The sequence below is a fragment of the Zea mays genome, chromosome 1, assembly GCF_902167145.1.
Source record: "Zea mays cultivar B73 chromosome 1, Zm-B73-REFERENCE-NAM-5.0, whole genome shotgun sequence".
Taxonomy (NCBI): domain Eukaryota; kingdom Viridiplantae; phylum Streptophyta; class Magnoliopsida; order Poales; family Poaceae; genus Zea; species Zea mays.
Window position 1 is genome coordinate 295,445,725 of NC_050096.1, and position 20,979 is coordinate 295,466,703.

The following is a 20,979-nucleotide window of genomic DNA, read 5'->3' on the forward strand; positions in this document are numbered from 1 at the left end:
GCGAGGCTAGAGGTGACCCCTTCGTGGTCGCCGGTATCCTGTCCTCCACACAGGACACGCAACCACCGCAGTAGCCCCCACCACCATCATGCCTGAAACGTAAAATAAACTCGAGCAAGGGACGCATCTCTACTACTCTATAAGACTCTATTGTGGGTGTCCACACTACATCATGCCCCCGCTCGCGTCTTTCACGTGCCCCCTCCCCTCCGCCCTCTCCACCACTGCCGCCCCACGTCCACCTTCCTCCCTTCCCCCACGTCCACCTTCCTCCCTTCTACCCCTGTTCGTCATCCCCGCCGGGTAACTCGCGCGCGATACCCGCCCCGTGTCCTCGCCCCCCGCACCCTAGCCTGCACCCGCACGCGCAACCCGAGATCCCCCTCACCACGCTTTCACCTCCCTCGCAGAGCTCCCGCCCGGTGCGCGTCACTCGACCCTTGCAGACGTCGCGTGACGCCATGCCCGCCCCGCTCGCCCTGCCCTGGGATCCTCCATCAGCTAGGCCGGGGCCCCTCCTCCCCATCCTCTCACATACGCGTTGACCCCTCCTTTCACGCCCGCTGCCGCTGATGCCATCGCCGCCGTCCCGCAGCCGAAACCCCATGAGGAGGAGGCGACCGAGGTGAAGGTGGACTACCTCAACCTCCTGTGTCCTGTCCCATATGAGGAGATCTAGCGTGAGGCCTTCTGTAAGTCTCCAATGCCACCACTTCCTCTTACCTTGTTTGATATGTCACCCGAGCTACTTCGTATCTGCCTGTCGCCCACTGACGGGGATGGTTCCAACGATGCACTCTCTTTCACAGCTTCAGTTCCAGGTCGATGCCGACAGAGACGTCAGCCTTGATCTCGCTGTGGGGGACAGATATCTCTCGGATCCACTAGAAGGCTAGAAGGCCCCTGTGAAAGGCTTTGGGCCCATTATTTCGCAAGGCCATCCCTTCGTGGGCCAGGGGAGGAACCATGTGCGGAATGGATTGACACAAGATTGGATAGACTCGAGCCCAGACAGCTCATTGGATTTAAGCATTATCCATAGCATTGATCCGACTCTCCCGCGCAGCGCCCTCAGACGTCGGAACTAAATGAGGATAAGTCGGTATGATTATAGGAAGATAAGTTCAGTCGGTTCACTATTACTTAGGTGCACATTGTTATCATACCCGCATGTAATGCCCCACAGTCGAATATATAAGGCCTAGGGGCACCCCATCAAAGGACAGGTCATTCATCAGCCATCTACTCCATTCTCTAGCATCCCCCATACAAGAGAATCTCCCTGTAACCCACCACATAAAGATCCATACCAGGAAGTAGGGTATTACGCCTCTCTAAGCGGCCCGAACCTATAGAAAATTGTCTACCGTCTCTCGTGCACCTAGCACGAACCATCGAGCTACAGTCATCAACACCGTCCTACTGAAAAGCACCTCAAGGGGTAACCCCGGGTGCGCGGTCGGGTCCCAAACACCAACAGCTGGCGCGCCAGGTAGGGGGTGTGTCGCTGATCCAAGCTAGTTCAATGGCCATCGTTTTCCAACACAAGATTGCCCTCCAACCTGGATCCATGTTCTGCTTCGGAACCATCTCATCCGTGGCAGACGAAGAAGGAATTCTGCATCGTATAGTGGATCCACCGGAGAAGAAGCCTTCCTCGAAAATCTCCGAAAAAGCCGGAACGGAGCAGGAAAAAGCGCAACCTCCAGCACCCTGGGCGAAGACTACCTCCTGCAAGCCAGGTGTAGAGAATTCGTTTACCCGGAGAACCCCGTTGTCCACCTCATCCACGAAAAATGGACATGGATTACAAGGGGAAAAAAAGAAGCAAACGAGATAAAGGCCCGTCAAGCTGCTCTTCTGGCACCTTCGCCCTCAAAGGAGAACAGAGAGAAGCTTGTCATCACGACAACTCCATTCTACCCGACGTCCTCTTCATCAGGGGAAGAGTGGAATCGTCCCCCATCTCCGACGACGAGCCAATCGTGCCTAGGGAAGAACCTCCTCAGCGAGAAGCTCGCCGACGGAGGAACCGACGCTGAAATGTTCAGCGACATCATGAAGCCGGAGAACGAGACCCGGTGCAGCCTGTATCTCGAGATGAAATCTCGGAGGCGGGAGAAACTCCTGATGAACGAGTCTTCAGGGAAAGGAGGAATTCCTGCCGACATGATCGTCGGCAGGCTCAAGAGCAAGCCGAGCAGGATGCGAGACAACGCCGAGAGAACCCTCTCTTCGGACAAAACCTAAACCCTTACTTCGCCCGAGCCATGAACACACCGAGTGAAGTCGATGGAGTATTGGCTCGGATAGCCAATGGCCTCCCCCGGACTCCAGACGCTGAGGGCTATCGGCGGCTGCTCACTCGGGCAGCTAATCATCTTCTGCCTCTCGCTCGTCCTCCGAGCGATCTATGGCATGCCATCAATAGTCGACGGGACGCGCGGAGCTCCATCAACGCTTCACGCAAATGACAACATGAGAACGAGATACAGCGCCGAGAAGAGTACGATCGAGATCATGGCATCCCTGCACGAAGTCAGGCCACTAGAGTTGAGTCGGCAACGGCTTCAACTGGCGGCACAACCCGGGGACGGTCGAGACAGCACATCGGCAACTCCCCTCCCTGGGACCGACACCACAATCATCGACAAGAGGACATGTGTGGAGTATCTGCGCTCACTCCGCATCTCAGGGCCATTCAATGACCCCCGAACTTCAAGGTCTCCAATGTCGACAAATATGAGCCCAAACAGGACCCGGGAGGTTGGTTGGTCGTCTATACCACTAAAGCCTGGGCCGCTGGGGCAACTGAAGATGTGATGACTGCGTACTTGCCCATCGTCCTCGGGCAAGATGCACTGCAATGGCTATGACACCTACCCCGACACTGCATCGACGATTGGAGTGACTTCAGTCGACGTTTTATCGCCAACTTCCAATCCCTCTCCGACAAGCTGGCGCAACCATGGGACCTCAAATCCATCAGGTGCCGAAGGGATGAGACTCTTTGGTCGTACCTCAAAAGGTTTCAGACCATGAGAAATCCTATTCCCGAGGTCGCTGAAGCAGCAGTGATCGAGGACTTCTACCGGGGATCTAATCACTCGGCCTTCGTCCGAGCCATACTACAAAAGGCGCTGACCACTTCCGAGCAGCTGTTCAGGGAGGCGGACCTCTACATCACCGCCGACGAACGGGCCCAGGACCTCATCGGGGGGACGAAGCCTGCTCCATCTGCACCACGGTGTGACACGAACCAGCAGACCGACAAGCGCTGGGAGAAAAGGCCCCGTGAAAAAGTCCATGCCGCTGGACCACCCGTCTCTCGTGCCCGAGGGGCACCCCGCGGAGGCGAACGAACATTGGACGACATCCTCGACGCCCAGTGCCCGTACCACAAAGATATGTGTCACACCCTCCGGAATTGCAGAGACTTCAAGCACTCCGTCGGGAATGGCCGACCCTTCCAACCTCTACCACCTCTCCCACCACGAGGAGGACCCGGAGAACCTCGACAACCTCAGCAGCAGGAAGGGGGAGGAGGCGGAGCATTCCCGCGCGTCGATGGAGAAGTCAACATCATCTTCGGCGGACACGGGTCGCAAGAGAACAAAAGGCAGTAGAAGCTCAATGATCAACAGATACTGGTGGCGACCACCAGTGCTCCTGCCCCCTATCGATGGTCAGAACACCCGATCACCTTTACTCGGGCGGATCAATGGCTCAACTTTGATCATCCGGGCAAGTACCCACTCCTCGTCGATCCGGTGACTTCTGCGCGGATAGTCTTCGCGATAGACATCGGATTTTTCCCGCACTTGTTGTGCTTAGTCCGGCTGCACCCTTAGGCGACTTCTGCGCGGATAGTCTTCGCGATAGACATCGGATTTTTCCCGCACTTGTTGTGCTGGTCCGGCTGCACCCTTAGGCGACTTCTGCGCGGATTTGTCGCACGCGAGGGTGGCTAGCGCTTAGCCTCGCGGTGACCTCGGATTGGTCGAATGTCGAAGGCCGTCGTCGCGGTCTGTTTTCGACGCATGTTTTTGCGGGGGATTTTTCACACATATATTACATGGCTCCGCCTCGTTAAAAACCTCACCCCCCGGGAGGAAAAGAGTGCGGGCCGGTACAAGATTGTTTTTTGGCGAATTACAAGGGCGAAATCAGCCCCGATGAGTCAGACAAAAAATTTGCGGAGGTTGTCGATGTTCCAGGAGTGCTCCAGGTCCTCGCCGTTTGGCGTTGTGAGCCTGTAGGCGCTGGGGGATGCTTTTGTCTTGACTATGAAGGGGCCCTCCCACTTGGGCTCCAGCTTTCCCCTGGACTCCGTCCGAGCTGTTCGGACGAGTACGAGGTCCCCTTCGCTGAACTCCCTCGGGATGACTGCGTGGTCGCGCCATGCTTTGGTCTGGGCTTGGTATTTGTTTAGGGCCTGTAGGGCGAAGACCCGGTCTCCGTCAATGAGATCTTTTGAAGTTGGCTCGTCCACGTCGGGGACGGCTGACGGAACTGTACGCGGGGACCCATGCTTTATCTCTTGCGGGGTCATGGCCTCCGATCCGTATAGAAGGCGGAAAGGAGTGAACCCAGTCGCCCTGCACTCAGTTGTGTTTAGCGCCCAGACTGCCTCAGGTAATAAATTGGTCCATCTGCCTTTTTTTTCATCGAGGAGCATTTTCTTGACAGCTGTGAAGATTTTCCCATTGGCGCGCTCCACGACCCCGTTGGACTGCGGATGATAGACTGAAGCGAAGGCAAGCTTGGTGCCGATGGAAAAACAAAAATCCTTGAAATCTTGGCTGTCAAACTGCTTGCCGTTGTCAACTGTTAGCTCGGACGGTACTCCAAAGCGGCAAACAATGTTTTGCCAGAAGAATTTCTGGGCAGTCTTTGATGTTATTGTAGAAACAGCCCTCGCTTCGATCCATTTGGTGAAGTATTCGACGGCTACGAAGGCGAACTTAAGGTTCCCCTGAGCGGTGGGCAGGGGCCCGACAATGTCCAGGCCCCAGCGCTGGAGAGGCCATGTATGGGCAATCAGCTTTGTATACTGCGAGGGGTTGCCTGACCGAGGAGAGAACTTCTGGCAGGCTTCGCAGGACCTTGAGACCCGATTTGCGGCGTAGATCATTGAGGGCCAGTAAAACCCTTGGCGGATCACCTTGGCAGCTAGGGCCCTTGGCCCTGCGTGCGAACCGCACGTGCCACTGTGGACTTCACGTAGGATCTGCATGCCTTCGGTTTCGATGACGCACTTAAGCATTGGCTGACTGACCCCTTTCTTGTAGAGCTGGCCCTCGATCAGCGCGAAGTCCCGGCTTCAATGTCTGAGGCGCTTGGCCTCGCTGACGTCGGTTGGATGATAGTACCCCTGTAGGAACAGGGTTATTGGTGCCCGCCAGTCTTCGGTCATGATTAGGTTGACTATGCGGTGGCCCTCGCTATCATTAGTTATTTGGAGCCCTTCGGGGCTCCGGACGGCAGGCGTGCCGATGGTGTGAAAGAACACGTCGGAGGGCAAGGGCTCGCCCCTGGCGGCAGCCTTGGCCAATGCATCGGCCTCCTCATTCTTGGCCCTATCCACATGCTGCAAGGTGAATCCCTTGAACTGTCTCTCGAGACTTCGGATAGCCGCGAGGTATTGCATGAGCGCGGGGTCTTTTGCTGCATAGTCTTTCTCGATCTGGCCGGCAACTATCTTGGAGTCTGTCTTGATGATACATGTGGTGACTCCGAGGGCCCTTAGCTTGCGGAGGCCGAGGATAACCGCTTCATACTCTGCTATATTGTTTGTGCATCTGTCGGATTCCAGAGCGAAGCTGAGGCGTGCTGCATATCTGTGTTTGACTCCGGCTGGTGAGGTGACGACTGCAGCGACGCCTGCCCCCGCATGGCACCATGCGCCGTCGCAATGGATGGTCCAAACCTTCTCTGTGGATGGGTCCGGCTGTGTTATTGGCCCAGTCCAGTCGACGACGAAGTCTGCCAGGACTTGTGACTTGATGGCTGTCCTGAGCTCGAAGCTGATGTGGTAGCCGGAGAGTTCGGCTGCCCACTTGGCAATCCTCACCGATGCCTCCGGGTTTCTGAATAGTTCGCCGAGCCCCCTGTCTGAGGTGACTCGGACCTTGAATGCTTCAAAGTAATGGCGCAGTTTGCGCGAGGACATAACAACTGCGTAGGCGATCTTCTCCAGCTCTGTCATGTTGCATTTGGACGGTGTCAGGACTTCGGAGACATAGTAAACAGGGCACTGTCTGACTGCGCCCTCAACAGTCTGCTCCTGCACTAGTGCCGCGCTGACCGCGTGCGGCGAAGCCGCGACATAGAGCAATAGGGGGAGCGAGGAGTCGGGGCTTGTGAGGATGGCCAGCTCTGACAGGTACTGTTTTAGTGAGGCGAAGGCCGCTGCTTGCTCCGGCCCCCAGGCGAAGTCTTTCGCACCGCGGAGCGTTTTGAGGAAAGGGAGACTTCGCTCGACGGACCTGGAGATGAATCTGTTGAGAGCGGCCAATCTGCCTGTCAGACGCTGGACGTCCCTGGCGGACTGCGGAGGCGACATGTCGACGATGGCCTGGATCTTGGTTGGGTTGGCCTCGATGCCGCGGTGTGACACCAGGTAACCCAATATCTTGCCCTGGCGAACATCGAAGACGCACTTTTCCGGGTTCAGGCGGAGTCGAGCATCTCGCATGTTCGCGAATGTCTCGGCGAGGTCGGCGAGATGGTCCTCCTTATTCTTGCTGGCGACGACGATGTCGTCCACGTATGTAAATATGTTTCTGCCAACCTGCCCTTCGAGTACTGTTTTGGTGAGTCTGGAGAAGGTGGACCCTGCATTCTTGAGTCCCTCCGGCATCCTGATGAAGCAATAAGTGCCGAAGGGTGTTATAAAGCTGGTGCTAGCCTTGTCTTCCTCCTTCATGTATATCTGGTGATAGCCGGAGAAGCAGTCGAGGAGTGACATGACCTCGCATCCGGTCGCGCTATCGACTATTTTGTCGATCCGCGGCAACGGGAAATTGTCCTTCGGGCAGGCCTTATTGAGACTGGTGAAGTCTATGCACATTCGCCATTTCCCGCTTTTTTTCTGCACCATTACGACATTGGAGAGCCACGTGGGGTAAGCCACTGGCTCGATGAATTTAGCTTCTAGGAGGCGGTGCACTTCCGCCTTGGCGGCCTCTGTCTTTTCGTCGGACATTTTGCGGAGCCTTTGCTTTTTTGGTCGCACCGAAGGGTCAATTCCCAAGCTGTGCTCAATTATGGATCGGCTGACTCCGACCAGGTCTAGGGCGGACCAGGCGAAGACATCTTTATTCTTGGCCAGGCAGCAGAGAAGCTTCTCTTCTTCATGTGAAGTAAGGTCTTCGCTGATAGTGACTGTCTGCTTGGGCGTGGCCTGATCAAGAGGGACAGTCTTGGTCCCGTCTTGGCTCTGCAACTGTGCCTTCTCGTGCTGCTTATCGGTTGGGCTGGCGGGCGCAGGGACCTCGCGCTGGGTCGTGAGACAGTGTACGTTCCTCTGACCAGGCACGAAGTCCCGCTCTATGTTGCGCGCCGTCTGCTGGTTGCCGTAGATCGTGATAGCGCCTAGCGGACCTGGTATCTTCATACATAGGTACAGTCCGTGGATGGCAGCTTCGAACTTATTGATGGAGCCCCGTCCCATGATGGCGTTGTACGGATATACCATGTCGACAATGTCGAAGGTTACTTGCTCACTTCGGGCATTGGGTGCTACACCGAAGGAGAGGGGCAGCTCTATTTTGCCAACGGGAAAGGTGCCTTTGCCGCCGAAGCCATACAACGGATTGTCCGAAGGCTTGAGCAGGCTGTGGCTTATACCCATGCGGTCGAAGGCGTGGAGGAAGATGATGTCCGCCTGACTGCCGTTGTCGACTAGGACTTTGTGTAAGTCCCAGCCTGCCACGCTGCAATTGATGACCATAGCGTCGATGTGGGGGGCGCTGCGCAGGTCGACGTCTCGTGCATCGAAGGTTAGCGGTATGTGGGACCACTTTGTCTGCACGACTGGGCCAGTGACCGCGACATGGTTGATGCTGCGGTAGTGGTCCCGCTTCTGCCGCTTGGTGTCGAAGTCAGTGCTGGACCCCCCTGTTATCATGTGAATGACTCCGCGATATGGTTGATCGGCGAAGTCTTCCTGCTTTGGGGCATGGGGGATGTTTTGGTGTTGCTGGTGTGGTGGTGGGGGTGGAGGAGGTACGATTTGTACTTCCTGATGGTGTTGGTAAGCGTGGTGCGGTGGATGCGGAGCGGGAGCGTGGATATATGGTGGAGGGGGTGGCTGGTAATTATGCGCGACAATTCTGGGATTGTCGGCTGGCTGCGCCCGCGCCATTCTGTCTCTGGTGGCCTTCGTTTCGGGGCAGTCTTTGGTTTGGTGGGCGCAGTCTTCGCCGTGGAAAAGGCAGTAGAACCGGCGCGGCGGCTGCGCGCGCCCTCGGCCCCTGCCACGAGTTCCGTTTCCGCGGCCCTGGGGGGATACTCCTGGCGACGAGGGGGGTCAGCAGCAGGCTGCTGGTTGGCGATGTTGTGCACTTGCTGTTGACTGCGGCCATCTCGACCGGAGTCTGGTTGCGGAGTCCTCGTCCACGTGCGGCTGGACTGCGGGGCATCTTTGGGCTTCCGCTGTGACTCAACCTTGCGCTGGTGGAGCTCTTCGGATTTGGCATATTTTTCAAAGAGCTGATATAGCTCCTGGAGGTTCTTGGGTGGATCTCTGATACAGTGGCTGTAGAGGACGCCGGCCCGAAGGCCACTGATGGCGTAGTGGATAGCGATCTGATCATCGACGGAGGGCAGCTGTGACTTGAGTGTTAAGAATTTGCGGTAATACTCCCGCAGAGTCTCCTTTTCCAGCTGTTTGCAAAGCGAGAGCTCGGCCAAAGCGTCGGTGTCTGGACGGTACCCTTGGAAGTTGAGAAGGAACTTGTCCCTGAGACTTCTCCACGAATCAATGGACAGCGGAGGCAATCTGGTGAACCAGGTGAGTGCTGGGCCCTCTAGGGCGATGATGAAAGACTTCGCCATTGTGGCGTCGTCCCCTCCGGCGGATGCAACGGCGACTTGATAACTCATTATGTATTGCGCCGGGTCGGTGCTGCCGTTGTACTTGGGATATGCCCCTGCTCGGAAGTTAGCTGGCCAAGGCGTCACTTGCAGGTGTGGCGCCAGGGGACTTCGCTCGTCGAGGTAGTTGACCCCTTGGAATGGCGTGCCGTGCTGGAAGGCGTAGTCATGCTGGGGGAAATGCGGGTTCTCCGGCTGCGCCCGGTGTTGCAGGGGTGGGCCATGCTACAGGCCGAGGTGGCCTTCGCGCGTGTCTTCCGGTTGTGCGCGCTGCTGGAGGGGTGGCTCTTGCTGTAGACCGAGGTGGCCTTTGCGCTGCATCAGCGCGATCTCGCGCTCGAGGTCTTGGGCCTTCTGCTCCTCGTCGCGTATCATTTGCCGCACCTTGGCTAGTGCGGACACACGCTGGCGCTTGGCCTCCAGTATCTCTTTCTGCCTCTGGAGATTGCGGTTCTTGAGGCGCAGGGCGCGCAGCTGTAACTGTTCTTCTGTTGAGACGCCGAGGACCTCGCCATCCTCGGTGAGATCCGCGCCCTCCAGTGGGGCGAAGCCTGGGGGCGGCTGCGATTGTCCTTCGGGCCCGCAGGTGCGGAAGGTGTCGTCTTCGCAGGTGCGGGGAATATTGTCTTCAGTGGGCTCTTGGTGGGTGGATTGGGTGAGGGCGAGGGCCTTGCCCTTTCTTGCGGCAAGCAGTGCTGCCTTCGCAGCCTCGTCAGCCTTCGGGTTAGCTCTCTTGGGTGCCATCGCGGGTGGTTTTGTCGTAGCACGAACGGTGGGCGCCAAATGTTGGAACTCGCTCTCAGCAGCAAGGAGGCCAACAGGGGAGAACAGTGGCGACAACAGGGTTACGTGTTCGGGGCAATAGCTCTGTTAATCTAGCCTCTCACGGGCACTGTGCGGGGGTATTTATAGGTATCTGAGTGCCCAGCGCCTTGTGTTAAGGACGCATGTGCCCTCAGACACCTGGTTTATCCCTAGAATATTCCCATAAAGCAGGGTTACAAGCTGTAATTACAAGCATGCTTTTACAGATCAGGCCCGTAACACAAAGGCGGCCACGCCGGGCCCGTTACAATGGGCCAGATCACACGTGGGCCTCAGAGCTGAACGAGGCCGCGCTGTGGGATGGCGTCGCCGCAGGCCTTCGTCTGGTGCCGAATGGAGCGAAGGGTGTCCCCGCCCGTTTTGTCTCTGTCAGACCAGCGACTACAGCGAAGGCCTCGAGCGAAGGGTGGCGTCTTTGCCTTCGCCCCAACACAACCTCTACCACCTCCCCCACCACGAGGAGGACCCGGAGAACCTCGACAACCTCAGCAGCAGGAAGGGGGAGGAGGCGGAGCATTCCCGCGCGTCGATGGAGAAGTCAACATCATCTTCGGCGGACACGGGTCGCAAGAGAACAAAAGGCAGTAGAAGCTCAATGATCGACAGATACTGGTGGCGACCACCAGTGCTCCTGCCCCCTATCGATGGTTAGAACACCCGATCACCTTTACTCGGGCGGATCAATGGCTCAACTTTGATCATCCGGGCAAGTACCCACTCCTCGTCGATCCGGTGATACGAGAGAGCAAGGTGAAGAAGGTGTTGGTGGACAGGGGAAGCAGCATCAACGTCACCTTCCCCCGGACACTCTTAGGCTTGGGAGTTGCACTCAAAGAGCTCCACGAGTCAGACACTCCTTTCTTCGGCATTGTGCCGACCGAAGGAGAATACCCTCTTGGACACATCTACATGCCTGTCACCTTTAGAACTCCAAAAAACTACAGAACCGAGTTCCTGAGGTTCGAGGTAGCAAGCTTCAACTGCGGATACAACGCCATCATCGGTAGGCTAGGGATGGCGAAATTCATGGCCATTCCGCACTATTCGTACATGATATTGAAGATGTCAGGACCACAAGGAATCATCACCGTGCGCGCTGACTTCCAAGGCACCGCGGAATGTTTCAGAGTGGTCATTCAGGCGGCCGTCACCACCAAACCACCGACGACTTCCTCCGTGCAGGCGAACTCAAAGGCTGAGGAAGACCTCACGATACCTGCGAATGAAGCCCAAGTCGTGACCTCTATGCGACTGATTGAAGAGACGAAGAGAATCAACCTTGGGTTCGCTGATGAACGCAAAACTGCTATCATCAGCTCCAGCCTGGACGACAAATAGGAAGGCGCGCTCGTCCAGTTTCTGCAAGATAACCGAGACGTATTCGCATGATAGCCTGCGGATATGCCGGGAGTCCCGAGAGAGCTGGCCGAGCATAAACTGAAGGTCTATCCCTAGGCAAGGCCGATCCGACAAAAATTGCGTCGTTTCACGCCTGACAAGAGAGAGGCTATTCGCGCCGAGCTAGCTCGCTTAGTCGCAGCAGAGTTCATTAGAGAAGTACTGCATCTTGAGTGGCTAGCAAATCCTATTCTTGTACTAAAAAGAATAAAGTGGATTGGCGCATGTGCGTCGACTATACAGATCTCAACAAACACTGTCCGAAAAGATCCCTTCGGACTTCCTAGAATAGATCAGGTGGTAGATTCGACTATCGGGTGTTCTATGTTGTCCTTCCTGGACTACTACTCTGGATACCATCAGATCAGCCTGGCAAAAGAAGATGAGGAAAAAACTGCATTCATTACCCCGTTTTGAGCTTTCTGCTATACCTCCATGTCGTTTGGCCTTAAGAACACTGGAGCGACTTACGAGAGAGCTATTCAAACATGCTTAGCCGATCACTGGGGCAAGCGGGTAGAAGCTTATGTTGATGATGTGGTGATTAAAACAGAAAACTTAGAAAACTTCATTGAAGATTTGCAGCTGGTCTTCAACAGCCTGAGGCGATACCGGTGGAAGCTCAATCCGGAAAAATGTGTCTTTGGAGTACCAGCAGGGAAGTTGCTCGGATTCATTGTCAGCCACAGAGGAATTGAAGCTAACTCGGAAAAAATCGAGGCTATCATGAGAATGGAAGCACCACGATCACAGAAGAAAGTGCAAAGGCTTACTGGATGCATGACAGCCTTGAACAGGTTCATATCAAGGCTAGGAGAAAAAGGCTTACCATTCTACAAATTGCTCAAGAAGGTGGACAAGTTCCAGTGGACCACAGAAGCACAGGAAGCTCTCGAGGCACTGAAGAAGTTCTTGACCACGCCACCAGTGCTAAAACGGCCACGTCGAGCCATGCCAGATCAGCCGGCAGAAGATCTGCTGTTATACATCTCCTGCGTGACTCACGTGGTAAGCACCGCGTTAGTAGTCAAGCGGGCAGAGGAAGGGCACGCATATCTGAGAGCACCTAGAGGGGGGGGGGGTGAATAGGTGATCCTGTAAAATTCAACACTAATTGCCACACAAACTTAGTTATGAGTTAGAACGGCAAGTAGCTTGAAGCGAGTTCTTGTGAACACGGATAATCAAAGGTAAAGCACACAAGAGACACGCGATTTTTATCCCGTGATTCGGCCAAGTAATACTTGCCTACTTCCACGTTGTGGCATCCCAATGGACGAGGGTTGCACTCAACCCCTTTCAAGTGATCCAATGATCAACTTGAATAACACGGTTTTTCATTTCTATGTCTTTCTCTCGTTTGCGAGGAATCTCCACAACTTGGAGCCTCTCGCCCTTACAATGATGATCACAAAAGATGTACGGAAGTAAGGGAGGGGAGAGCAACACACACAAGACTCAAACCAAAGCACAATCACGCACACAAGTCACAACTTGAGCTCAAAACACAACGCACGAAGTTCACAACTCAAATGGAGCTCAAGTCACTATCTCAAAGAATCAAATGCGCGAAGTTGGAGTCTTGGAGGCTTAGAATGTTTCTTGAATGCTTGGGTAGCTCCTCCATGCGCCTAGGGGTCCCTTTTATAGCCCCAAGGCAGCTAGGAGCCGTTGGAGGCCAACAAGGAAGGCTATCCTTGCCTTTTGTCGGGTGGCGCACCGGACAGTCACTGTAGACGGTCCGGTGCCGATCTCCTTCCTATTCTGGCGCAGACGAGCATTGCAGATTCATGGTAGTTGACGCACCGGACAGTCCGGTGCCTCCTGCCGACCGTTGGCGCGGGCCACGCGTCGCCCGCGGATTGCGCGACCGACCGTTGCGCTGGCGACCGTTGGCTCACCGGACAGTCCGGTGCACCACCGGACAGTCCGGTGAATTATAGCCGTACGCCACCGATTTTCTCGAGAGTGGCCTGTTCACCTGAAGCCAGCCTGGCACACCAGACACTGTCCGGTGCACCACCGGACAGTCCGGTGTGCCAGACTGAGCTGGACTTCGGCTGAACACAGCCAAGTCACTTGCAATCCTTTTCTTCTTTTCTTTTCTCTGTTTCTAGCACTTAGACAAAATATGTTAGTACTCAAAACAATGTACTAAGTCTAGAAACGTACCTTGTTACATGATTTGCACTTTTTGCTTGTTTGGCACATAATATCTCACTCACTATGTGTTGGACACTTAATCACCAAAACATTATAGAAATGGCCCAAGGGCACATTTCCCTTTGGTGATTTATGCCAACACATCAAAAAGCAATGCAAAACATGCAACATCGATTCAAATTGAAGACCAAATTTTTTTTTGACTCTAATTTGGCATATTTGGATCATTCTTTGCCACCACTTGGTTTGTTTTTGCAAATCAAATTCATTTTTCTATCTCTAAGTCAAACACACTTGTTTAGGCACAAGGAGAGATATTCCAATGGAAAATTTGATCAAGAACCAAAAACTCCCTCTTTTTGCCATAATAAAAAATTCTCCCCCACAAGAGGCCAAATTTTGCAATAAGAGTATTTTGGACAAATCAAAAACCTAACTCTACTATTTTCAAAATTCTGGTAGCTGATCCATTTGCTTTGGCCTTAATTTCTCCCCCTTTGGCATCAAGCACCAAAACGGGATCATTTTTGGCCCTTTAACCCCATTGCCTCACCAAAATTGTCAATTAAGAGCAAAAAGGCAATTAGAGCATAAGAATGAACTTGGAGGTGAGTACACTAATACCGGAGTGCAGTGAAAGTCTTTGCATAGTCCAAGTTCACCTTTCCCTTTAAATGCACCTTTGAGACTACATCAAGTACACTTAAACACAAAGCTTAGTCTCAAAGGGTCAAGTTGTAGCACATCTCCCCCTAAATATGTGCATCATTCACACATGGACTTTTGAGGTCCGGGGATCTCTTGCACAACTTGAGCACCATAAATAAACAACAAATTGCATAAATGTATAAGTAACATGATCAAAGGCATAAAACACATGTATGCTATAGATCAATCCAAGTTACGCGAATCTAAGACATTTAGCTCACTACGCAGCCTGCAAAAGGTTTTCTCATCTAAAGGCTTGTTAAAGATATCGGCTAGCTGGTTTTCGGTGCTAATATGGAACACCTTGATATCTCCCTTTTGCTAGTGGTCTCTCAGAAAGTGATGCCAGATATCTATGTGCTTAGTGCGGCTGTGTTCAACAGGATTATCCGCCATGCGGATTGCACTCTCATTGTCACATAAGAGTGGGACTTTGCTCAGATTGTAGCCAATCCCAGAGGGTTTGCCTCATCCAAAGTAGTTGCGCGCAACACTGTCCTACGGCAACATACTCGGCCTCAGCGGTGGATAGGGCAACAGAGGTTTGTTTCTTTGAACTCCAAGACACCAGGGACCTTCATAGGAATTGGTATGTCCCTGATGTACTCTTCCTATCAACCTTGCATCCAGCATAATCGGAGTCTGAATATCCAATTAAGTCAAATGTAGACCCCTTTGGATACCAGATCCCGAAGCAAGGCGTAGAAACTAAATATCTAAGAATCCGCTTAACGACCACAAGGTGACATTCCCTTGGGTCGGATTGATATCTAGCACACATGCATACGCTAAGCATAGTATCCGGTCTACTAGCACATAAATAAAGTAATGACCCTATCATAGACCGATATGCCTTTTGATCAGTGGACTTACCTCTTTTGTTGAGGTCGACATGTCCATCGGTTCCCATAGGTGTCTTCGCGGGCTTGGCGTCCTTCATCCCAAACCGCTTGAAAAGATCTTGAGTGTACTTCGTTTGGGAGATGAAGGTGTCGTCCTTGAGTTGCTTCACTTGGAACCCAAGGAAGTAGTTCAGCTCGCCCATCATTGACATCTCAAATTTTTGAGTCATCACCCTGCTAAACTCCTCACAAGACTTTTGATTAGTAGAACCAAATATTATGTCATCGACATAAATTTGGCACACAAAAAGGTCACCACTATAAGTCTTAGTGAAAAGAGTGGGATCGACTTTCCCAACCTTGAAAGCATTAGCAATTAAGAAATCTCTAAGGCATTCATACCATGCTCTTGGGGCTTGCTTAAGTCCATAGAGCGCCTTAGAGAGCTTAAACACATGGTCGGGGTACCTGTCATCCTCAAAGCCAGGGGGTTGTTCTACGTACACCTCCTCCTTTATCGGCCCGTTGAGGAAAGCACTATTCACATCCATTTGAAACAACTGGAAACAGTGGTGAGCGGCATAGGCTAATAATATTCTAATAGACTCTAGCCTAGCCACAGGAGCAAAAGTCTCCTCGAAATCCAAACCTGCGACTTGGGCATAACCTTTTGCCACAATTCGAGCCTTGTTTCTTGTTACCACCCCGTGCTCGTCTTGCTTGTTGCGGAACACCCACTTGGTTCCCACAACATTTTGCTTTGGACGTGGCACCAGGCTCCAAACTTCATTCCTTTTGAAGTTGATGAGCTCTTCCTGCATGGCCAACACCCAGTCCGGATCTTGCAAGGCCTCTTCTACCCTAAAAGGCTCAACAGAAGAGACAAACGAGTAATGCTCACAAAAATTAGCTAAACATGAGCGAGTTGTTACTCCCTCGCTTATGTCACCCAGAATCTGATCAACGGGGTGATTTCTTTGGATCGTCGCTCGGACTTGAGTTGGAGGGGCCAGTGGTGGTTCTTCCTCCATAACTTGTTCTTCTTGTGCTCCCCCTTGATCACGCGCCTCTTCTTGAGGAACCTGTTCATCATCTTGAGTAGGGGGATGCACCATTGTTGAGGAAGAAGGTTGATCTTGCTCTTTTTGTTCTTATGGTCGCACATCTCCAATCGCCATGGTGCGTATTGCGGCCATTGGAACATCATCTTCATCTATGTCATCAAGATCAACTTGCTCTCTTGGAGAGCCATTAGTCTCATCAAATACAACGTCGCTAGAGACTTCAACCAAACCTGATGATTTATTGAAGACCCTATACGCCTTTGTATTTGAGTCATACCCTAGTAAAAACCCTTCTACTGCTTTGGAAGCAAATTTGGAATTCCTACCTTTTTTCACCAAAATGTAGCATTTGCTCCCAAATACACGAAAGTAAGAGACATTGAGTTTGTTACCGGTAAGAAGTTCGTAGGAGGTCTTCTTGAGAAGACAATGCAGATAGAGCCGGTTTATGGCGTGGCAGGCTGTGTTCACAGCTTCCGACCAAAATTGCTCCGGCGTCTTGAATTCTCCAAGCATCGTCCTTGCCATGTCGATGAGCGTCCTATTCTTCCTCTCTACCACACCATTTTGTTGTGGTGTGTAGGGAGCGGAGAACTCGTGCTTGACGCCTTCCTCCTCAAGATACTCCTTAACTTGTAAGTTCTTGAACTCGGGCCCGTTGTCACTTCTTATCTTTTTCACCTTGAGCTCAAATTCGTTTTGAGCCCTCTTTAGAAAGCGCTTTAGGGTCCCTGGGTTTCTAATTTATCCTGCAAAAAGAACACCCAAGTGAAGCGGGAAAAGTCATTTACAATTACAAGACCATACTTACTTCCCCCGATGCTAAGGTAGGCGACGGGTCCGAAGAGGTCCATGTGAAGAAGCTCTAATGGTCTTGATGTTGTCATCACATTCTTGCTGTGATGAGTGCTTCCTACCTGTTTCCCTACCTGATAAGCTGCACAAGGTCTATCTTTCTCGTAGCAGACATTTGTTAGTCCTAACACATGTTCTCCCTTTAGAAGTTTATGAAGGTTCTTCATCCCAACATGTGCTAGACGACGATGCCACAGCCAGCCCATGCTAGTCTTAGCTATTAAGCATGCATCTAGATCGGCCTCCTCTTTCGAAAAATCAACTAAGTAGAGTTTGCCGTCTAATACACCCTTAAACGCTAATGAACCATCACTCCTTCTAAAGACAGAAACATCTATATTTGTAAATAGACAATTATAACCCATGTTACATAATTGACTCACAGACAATAAGTTGTACCCGAGCGATTCAACTAAGAACACATTGGAGATAGAATGCTCGGATGTAATGGCTATCTTTCCCAATCCTTTAACCTTGCCTTGGTTCCCATCTCTAAAGATGATCGAGTCCTAGGAATCCTTGTTCTTAACGTAGGAGGTGAACATATTCTTCTCCCCCGTCATGTGGTTTGTGCATCCGCTGTCGATAATCCAGCTTGAGCCCCCGGATGCGGATGCATAAACCTGCAAGGTAATTTACACTTGGGTTTTAGGTACCCAACTCTTGTTGGGTCCTACAAGGTTAGTCACAATAGCCTTTGGAACCCAAATACAAGTCTTATCTCCCTTGCATTTGGATCCCAACTTCCTAGCAACTACTTTTTCATTCTTACAACAAATTGCAAAAGAAGTATTGCAAGCATGGTAAGTAGTAGAAGGTTCATCACATACTTTCCTAGGCACATGATGCACAACATGATTTCTCCTAGGCCTACTTCTACCATGCACAAAAGTAGAGCTAGAAGCAAACATAGCATGTGAATTAAACGCATCATAACTCCTATTATAATGAGCATTTCTAGAAAGTTTTCTATCATAAATGTAAGCATGACATTTTTTAGAACTACTAGCCATAGGAGCCTTCCCTTTCTCTTTGTTGAGAATGGGAGCCTTTTGGCTTGTTAAGTTCTTGGTTTCCTTTCGAAAACCAAGTCCATCCTTAATAGAGGGGTGTCTACCAATTGTGTAGGCATCCCTAGCAAATTTTAACTTATCAAAATCAACCTTGCAAGTCTTAAGTTAGGCATTAAGACTTGCCACCTCATCATTTAATTTAGTAATGGACGCAAGATGTTCATTACAAGCATCAATATCAAAATCCTTGCATCTATTACAAATAACAACATGCTCTATACAAGAACTAGATTTATTAGCTTCCTCTAGCTTGGCTTTTAAATCATCATTTAAACTCTTTAAACTAGATACAGTTTCATGGCAAGCAGACATCTCAGAAGACAACACTTCATTTCTTTTAAGTTCTAAGGCAAGAGACTTTTGAACACTAACAAATTTGTCATGTTCCTCATACAAAATGTCCTCTTGCCTCTCTAGCGGTCTTGAAGCGCTTGATGATAAGCGCCATCTCATCCTTGGTGAGGTCAGCAGCCTCTACTTGTGCCACCCTGCTTGGAAGTGCCTCCCTGCTGCTAGTAGCCTTAAGAGCCACAGGTTGAGGCTCGTAGATGGGTAGTGGACCGTTTAGTGCATCGTCCACATATCGAGCCTCCTTCACCATCATGCGCCCGCTCACAAACTTCCCAAGAATCTCCTCGGGCGTCATCTTGGTGTACCTGGGATTCTCACGAATAAGGTTGACAAGATGGGGGTCAATTACCGTAAATGACCTTAGCATTAGTCGGACGACGTCGTGGTTCGTCTATCTTGTGCTTCCATAGCTCCTAATCTTGTTGACCAGAGTCTTGAGCCTGTTGTATGTTTGAGTTGGCTCCTCTCCCCTGATCATGGCAAACCTCCCCAGCTCGCCTTCCACCAGTTCCATCTTGGTGATCATAGTGGCATCATTTCCCTCATGTGAGATCTTGAGGGTATCCCGGATTTGCTTGGCGTTGTCCAAGCCGCTAACCTTGTAATATTCATCCCTGCACAAAGATGCTAGCAAAACAGTGGTAGCTTGTGCATTCTTATAAATTTGTTCATTAATCATCACAGGATTATTCGTACTATCAAAATGCATTCCATTCTCTACGATTTCCCAAATGCTAGGATGGAGAGAGAATAGATGACTACGCATTTTACGACTCCAAAATGAGTAATCCTCTCCATCAAAGTGTGGGGGTTTTCCAAGAGGAACAGAAAGTAAATGGGCATTTGAATTGTACGGAATGCGGGAATAATCAAAGGAATACTTTTGATTAACCGTCTTTTTCTTTGACGAAGAGTCGTCATCGTCGTCGTCTCTTGGTGAAGAAGAAGATTCATCGCTGTCGTAGTAGACGATCTTCTTGATGCGCCTCTTCTTCTTCCTGTCCTTCTTCTTATGACTCGAGCCAGAGTTAGTGGGCTTGTCATCCCTTGGCTCATTGAAGAGCTACTCCTTCTCCTTGTCGTTGACCACCATCCCCTTTCCCTTAGGATCCATCTCTTCGGGCGATTAGTCCCTTAGATGAAGAGAACGACTCTGATACCAATTGAGAGCACCTAGAGGGGGGGGTGAATAGGTGATCCTGTAAAATTCAACACTAATTGCCACACAAACTTAGTTATGAGTTAGAACGGCAAGTAGCTTGAAGCGAGTTCTTGTGAACACGAATAATCAAAGGTAAAGCACACAAGAGACACTCAATTTTTATCCCGTGGTTCGGCCAAGTAATACTTGCCTACTTCCACGTTGTGGCATCCCAATGGACGAGGGTTGCACTCAACCCCTTTCAAGTGATCCAATGATCAACTTGAATACCACGGTTTTTCCTTTCTATGTATTTCTCCCGTTTGCGAGGAATCTCCACAACTTGGAGCCTCTCGCCCTTACAATGATGATCACAAAAGATGTATGGAAGTAAGGGAGGGGAGAGCAACACACATAAGACTCAAATCAAAGCACAATCATGCACATAAGTCACAACTTGAGCTCAAAACACAACGCACGGAGTTCACAACTCAAATGGAGCTCAAGTCACTATCTCAAAGAATCAAATGCGCGAAGTTGGAGTCTTGGAGGCTTAGAATGTTTCTTGAATGCTTGGGTAGCTCCTCCATGCGCCTAGGGGTCCCTTTTATAGCCCCAAGGCAGCTAGGAGCCGTTGGAGGCCAACAAGGAAGGCTATCCTTGCCTTCTGTCGGGTGGTGCACCGGACAGTCCGGTGCGCCACCAGACAGTCACTGTAGATGGTCCGGTGCCGATCTCCTTCCTGTTCTGGCGCAGACGACCGTTGCAGATTCATGGCAGTTGGCGCACCGGACACTGTCCGGTGCACACCGGACAATCCGGTGCACACCGGACAGTCCGGTGCCTCCTGACGACCGTTGGCGCGGGCCACGCGTCGCCCGCGGATTGCGTGGACGACCGTTGCGCTGGCGACCGTTGGCTCATCGGACAGTCCGGTGCACCACCGGACAGTCCGGTGAATTATAGTCGTACGCCACCGATTTTTCCCGAGAGTGGCCTATTCACCGGAAGCCAGCCTGGCGCACCGGACACTGTCCGGTGCACCACCGGACACTGTCTGGTGTGCGAGACTGAGCTGGACTGCGGCTGAACACAGCCAAGCCACTTGCAATCCTTTTCTTCTTTTCTTTTCTCTGTTTCTAGCACTTAGCCAAAATATGTTAGTACTCAAAACAATGTACTAAGTCTAGAAACGTACCTTGTTACATGATTTGCACTTTTTGCTTGTTTGGCACATAATATCTTACTCACTATGTGTTGGACACTTAATCACCAAAATATTATAGAAATGGCCCAAGGGCACATTTCCCTTTCAATATCCAGTACAACATCTGGTCTACTTCATCAGCGAGGTCCTAGGGCCCTCTAAAAACAAATATCCCCAAGTTCAAAAACTATTGTACGCAGTACTTCTAACTGCTCGCAAACTCCGTTACTACTTTGACGACCACAAAGCCATA